Here is a 6,428-nt window from a genome sequence, read left to right on the forward strand (position 1 = left end):
TTTGTTGATGGGGTTGCTAGTTCTCTGCGTACTGCCTTAGACAACGCAGCTCCTTTGAAAATGAAAACCGTTAAAAATAGAAAGCTTGCTCCTTGGTTTAATGCAGAGCTGCGTACTTTGAAGCAAAATGCTAGGAAACTGGAGAGAAAATATCGCTCCACAGGCCTGCAGGAGTCCTTCCTAGTCTGGAAAAATGGTTTACTGCTGTATAAGAGGACCCTTTGTAAAGCAAGAGCAGCATACTTCTCCTCATTAATAGAGGAGAATAAGAATAATCCTAGATTTCTTTTTAATACAGTTGCCAAACTCACCCAGAGCCATAGCTCTGTTGAACCGTCCATTCCACCTGCTCTTAACAGCAATGATTTTATGGGATTCTTTATAAATAAGATTGATCTTATTAAAAATAAGATCATAAGCACTCCTCTATCCGCGATTGTACCTGAGGTAGTCATGGAATCTGAACCGGGTTTAGACTGCTTTGATCCAGTTGAACTTTCTGAATTAGCAAAATTATTGTCTTCATCTAAGCCTTCAACTTGTATGTTAGATCCAGTTCCAACCAGGTTATTTAAGGAGGTATTCCCTTTGATCTCCTCCTCCATTTTAGATGTGATTAATCTATCTCTGTTACAGGGATATGTACCTAAAGCTTTTAAGGTTGCTGTAATTAAACCTCTGCTTAAGAAACCGTCTCTTGACCCAGATGACTTGGTTAATTATAGACCTATATCCAATCTTCCTTTCTTATCCAAAATTCTTGAGAAAGTAGTTGCCAAACAAGTTTGCGACCACTTACACCATAATGAACTTTTTGAAGAGTTTCAGTCTGGCTTTAGAGCTCATCATAGCACTGAAACAGCTCTGGTGAAAGTCACTAATGATATTCTCATGGCCTCAGATAATGGACTTGTATCTGTGCTCGTCCTGTTGGATCTTAGTGCTGCATTTGATACAGTTGACCATAATATTCTTTTAGAAAGACTTGAATATTTTGTTGGAATTAAAGGAACAGCACTAGACTGGTTTAAATCTTATCTATCTGATCGAATTCAGTTTGTTCATGTTAATGATAGATCTTCAACACGCTCAAAGGTTACCTGTGGAGTACCACAGGGATCAGTGCTAGGACCAATTCTCTTTACTTTATACATGCTCCCAATTGGTAGAGTTATTAGACAGCATGGGATTAATTTCCACTGTTATGCTGATGATACCCAGCTATATCTGTCTATAAATCCAGATGAAGCTAACCCATTACATAGATTACAGGCATGTCTTGAAGACATAAAAACCTGGATGACTCTTAACTTTCTGCTTCTGAATGCAGACAAAACAGAAGTTATAGTCTTTGGACCAGAGTCTCTGAAAAAGAAGCTGATTAGCCAGTCACTTCATTTGGATGGGATTAAACTGATTTCAGATAATAAAGTAAAAAATCTTGGTGTTATTTTTGATCAGGACCTGTCATTTAAATCCCAGATCAAAGAGGTTTCTAGAATTTCCTTCTTTCATCTGAGGAACATTGCAAAAATTAGAAATCTCCTGTCCAGGGGTGATGCTGAGAAACTAGTCCATACATTTGTTACTTCAAGGCTGGACTATTGTAATTCTTTACTATCAGGAAGTCCACAAACTGTAGTTAAAAGCCTTCAGCTGATCCAAAATGCTGCAGCCAGAGTTCTGATGAAAATTAAAAAGAGAGATCATATCTCTCCTATCCTGGCTTCTCTTCATTGGCTTCCTGTTAATTCAAGAATAGAATTTAAAATCCTCCTTCTCACATATAAAGCCTTAAATGGCCAAGCTCCATCTGATATCAGAGATCTGATTGTTCCTTATGTTCCTAACAGAGCACTTCGCTCTCAATCTGCAGGTTTACTAGTGGTTCCTAGAATTTCTAAAAGTAGAATGGGAGGCAGATCTTTTAGTTATCAGGCTCCTCTCCTGTGGAACCAACTACCAGTTTTAGTCCGTGAGGCAGACACTCTGTCTACTTTTAAGACTAGGCTTAAAACTTTCCTTTTTGATAAAGCTTATAGTTAGGGTGGCTCAGGTTATCCTGAGCTCTCTCTCTATAGTTATGCTGCTATAGGCTTAGACTTTTGGAGGACATAGGGACCCCCATTTCATCATTCTGCTTCATTCTCTCTCTGTTCTCCTATTCTGCAGAATCTGTTTGTTCAATCTCTAACCTTCTGCTCTCTCTGCTTTTCCTCAGAGTAGCTTTGCCTCGTCTGTTCCTGTTTGGCTGTGACGTCATCCAGGAAAGAAACATCAGCTGTGCTGCTTCCATCAACACCCTTGTTTGTAGATGTTGGAGATCGGCCTGTCTTCCAGTGTGGTCCTGTTTCTCTGGCCGTGGCTGGGTGGATGTGCTCTCTTCATCCTCTGGCATGGGAGCTGCCTTGGAGCTCGTCTGCCTGGCTGTGTGTTTCCTGGACGGGGCCGCCTTTTACAGCTGCTTTTTGTATCTCTGCTTCTGTCTCCTTGAACCCCAGTCGGCCTTGGCAGATGGCCGCTCACACTGAGCCTGGTTCTGCTGGAGGTTTCTTCCTGTTAAAAGGGAGTTTTTCCTCTCCACTGTCGCTACAAGCATGCTTAGTGTGAGGGATTGTATTTGAGTCAATGAGTCAATGCAATCAACTGGTTTTCCTTAGATAGAAAACTTTGTATCAATTTGACTGTATGATCTGGTTGAACTGTAAAGTGCCTTGAGATGACATGTGTTGTGAATTTGGCGCTATATAAATAAACTGAATTGAATTGAATTGAATTGCATTTACAACATGTGAGACATGCAAAACATTTTTAAAAGCAGTAGTAGTTACACACCTGTGTGTGTTACTATACTATATTCATCATAACTCCCCCCTGTTGAGACATGTTAATTTCATGGATCAAAATAGCTGCTGGTTTTAATCAGAATCAGAAATACTTTAATAATTCCAGATGGAAATTACTTTTGTTACATGCTCAAGTTACAGTTATATATATATATATATATAGATATACATCCAACTACACAATATAATAAAGAGAAAAAAATAAGAATATGGGGCAACTAATGTTTCAATGGGTCCCTTTAACCCTTAGAGTAAGACACTATAGGTTTAAGCTTATCACCATGAGTCTGTAACAACACAGAGATTAAACAGGCAACTGTTTGGATAACAGTGAGATAAGCTCTGCTCTAAACTTTATGTAGTCGTTCTGTTTCCTGAGCCCAGTGAATTGTGTCTGACATGGCATTAGTGTGTCATAAATTAGGCTTAAAAGAAGCTGAGTTCTTTCTGCATAATGTGGAATCTAAGTTCTATAGTAATTGCACAATTCCAAAAAATACATTATTTGTCTTGTAGTTACTGGCTTACGCTCACTCGCTCACTCGCTCACTCACACTATTGCAGTTTTTCACTCTCCCTGTATCATTTTACCTTCTTGTAAAATAATATGTCCCAAATAACAGACATGTTTCTACACCCAATACATCACCCAATACATTTTTTTTACTGGCTTTATACCTTCCTCTGCTTCAGCCGATTGTGTTTTATCCGCAGTCTGTATTGCGATTTAAGAACTATTTGAACTGATTCTACAGTTGTCAATAGTCCTACATCAATTTTTCCTGTAGACCACAAAGCATTTAAAATATCTTTTAAATAATTTTCATCAGATTGTGATAGCAAAGAATGCTGAGTTATTTTATCTCATGCTAAATCTTGGACCCAAGCTTCTGCATTGAACAGAATTTTATAAGGCTGTTTCCATAGTTCTGTGTTAGGGCTATAGAGCGATGGTTTGTGCGGTGCGGACATAGATAGAAATCAGATGCGCCTTTTGCAGCTTTTAAACGCAGGCCTGTGTCTCTTGTTAAGGAAGAAAATATTTTAAAATAGTTAACTTTGGAAAAAGTTTGGCTTCTATCTTCCTCCGGTACCCGGGCCTCTCGGCGAGCTACGTGTGGCCCTAAGGAAGACCAGTAAGGCGTGTGGACATCACAGAATAACAGAATTTAATTCAACAAGGAACAGCTTATGAATTAACAACAAAACTGCAGAACAACAGAAACATACAGTGAATTACCTGAGGTAATGAAAATAGAAAAAGAAAGGCAAAGACGCGTCTTTGGAGAGAGCTGGTGCAAAAAAAAAGCAAAATAGTGGCAGCTATCTGAATTTTTGTCCGTGTGCACAAAATTTTATAATGTAGATAAGTCCTTCCCTTTAGTATAAGGGCCTCCGCTTGACCAATTGGAAGCTACCTTGGACAATCAGAAAACTTAAAGCTTCACCTAATTTATTGCCGGGCCTCCAGGAATTTTAAAGTCATCTGGCTAACATCAGGTAAGGTTTCACAGAATCGCTGTGGAATGCGGGGGCCTCTTCCTGCCATAAACTCTCAAGACAAGCTTAAATTCAGTATTGGGGTTCAAGGAAAGGTTATCTTCACAAACTCGATTTTGCTCCTCTGCACCATCTCACCCCAAAAGATTGAATCCTGCCTTAAACCAAAAAGAACACACAGAATCAACAGAACATGAGATACAATTCCTTTTTCTCACATATGAAACATAATATTCAATCCCACGTATACAAGCTAACATATTCAATTACCCCATTAAGCATAGATCCTGAGCAATTTTCTAATACTAAACAAAAGATTTTCATTCAAACAATTTCCATTTGCTTCTGATATTGTCACAGATAGTACAATTTTCAAATACATTCATCATCTACTAAACTAATTAATTCTAATATTAGATAATACAATTTTCATTAAAAAAACATGCTATTAATACTTAGAAAAATGTCTTAAAAACTAAATGTCAGTGTTTTAACATTCTACATTGTATTCAGTTTCACACCATCCCAGAGGTTTATTCTGGAAGACTTTTGATCTTCTGTAAACCAAGCAGGCCTCTCTCCTCGAGGCCTCAAATGATATTCGCCCCCCAGGGGATACTCATTTTATGACCTCTTGTACTTTAAATACTTACCCATCAATAGTTTAGTTTTAAATCATTAACACCACCTTGTTCAAAATTAAGAAATATGGTCAAAATGCGAGTGTTCAACATACCTTTTACACATACCATAAGATTAACTGTATTAAAAACTAAAAATAATCATTTTTCTTTAACAGTCCCCGTTTTGAGGTCTGAGACACACAGACCTCACAAATCTAATTGATTAAGCGTTCTAATAGAGGAAGCAAAACACTATTTAGTATATTAAAAACTAAAACATTATCCTAATTATATAACAGTCCCCGTTTTTTAAACAGAACCACCCAGCTCCACAACCCCCTCATCAGCAGCACCGCGAAAAAGCATCTGTTAGGGAGGCGGAGCAGGCGGGCCACTGCTTCCCTTCTCAATTGAAACTGTAATCAGCCTAATGATAAGCGACCGGATGCACGGTACACAACAGCATCCACAGGTGACCACTATGGCTACAAAAGTAGCCACAGAAACTAGCAGTGACATGACAATCCCTTTCCATTTACCAAACATAGTAGAAAACCACCTGTCCAAACCACCATTAATACCCGAATTTTCGTGCATAGATTTACTCAAATTCTCAAACCTTCTAACGCTCTAGTGACAGATCCATCAGGGGCTGTGTTATTAGGTATAAACGTACAGCAGCTGTCTTGGAACATAAAGCAGACCCCTCCTTTTTCAGCCAAAAGCATGTCCAGCGCCATCCGATTTTGAATTGTCATTAAAGAGGTCGGGGCTAACTGGTCCTTCAAACCTCCAACAGCATCCCTGGTCAGATTTGCTAGCCTCAAAAGATTATAATGGACATAATTAATCCTATCAACATTTTTATTCGGGGTGATAGGAAAGAAAGCTGCTACCACAGGTAAATTCTCAAAACCTGCTGCAATTTGATCTGCCAATTTATATTGATCCGGAACCCCTCTCGGCACACCGATGGCATCGATATAAGTAGGAGAATTAATAGTCAAATCAAATGCAGTATCCGAACGTGTATGACGCACCTGTCGCTTATTTCTCTGTGTCAGTGAGTTGAGCACCTGCGCCGGACCTACAGGATCAAGTCTTTCTCCTACAACCATAAGCGGGACTGCAAGGCGAGTCATAGCACATACTCCGACATTCTTAGGAGGAATTCGCACATATAATCTATCACCTCCACAAAAATAATAAAGTCCAGCTCTGGCCCAATTCCCGATTCTGGTTGCTATCAAAGTAACATTACACCAATCACTAGGAATCTGTCCAAAATTGAAATCAGGCTCAAGATGAGTGAAATTAAAACAGACATACAATCCTACACCCTTATCCGGAAGAAAAGTTCCCGTTTGAGTATAGTTATTAATAGGCGGATATATTGTGGAAAACACCGTGCAATTCATGGGATCCGCCTCATGTGTTAATCTCAGCATGCAATCAAAAC

This window comes from Cyprinodon tularosa, unplaced genomic scaffold, assembly GCF_016077235.1.
Source record: "Cyprinodon tularosa strain WSP-4 unplaced genomic scaffold, ASM1607723v1 ctg544, whole genome shotgun sequence".
NCBI classification, from domain to species: Eukaryota; Metazoa; Chordata; class Actinopteri; order Cyprinodontiformes; family Cyprinodontidae; genus Cyprinodon; species Cyprinodon tularosa.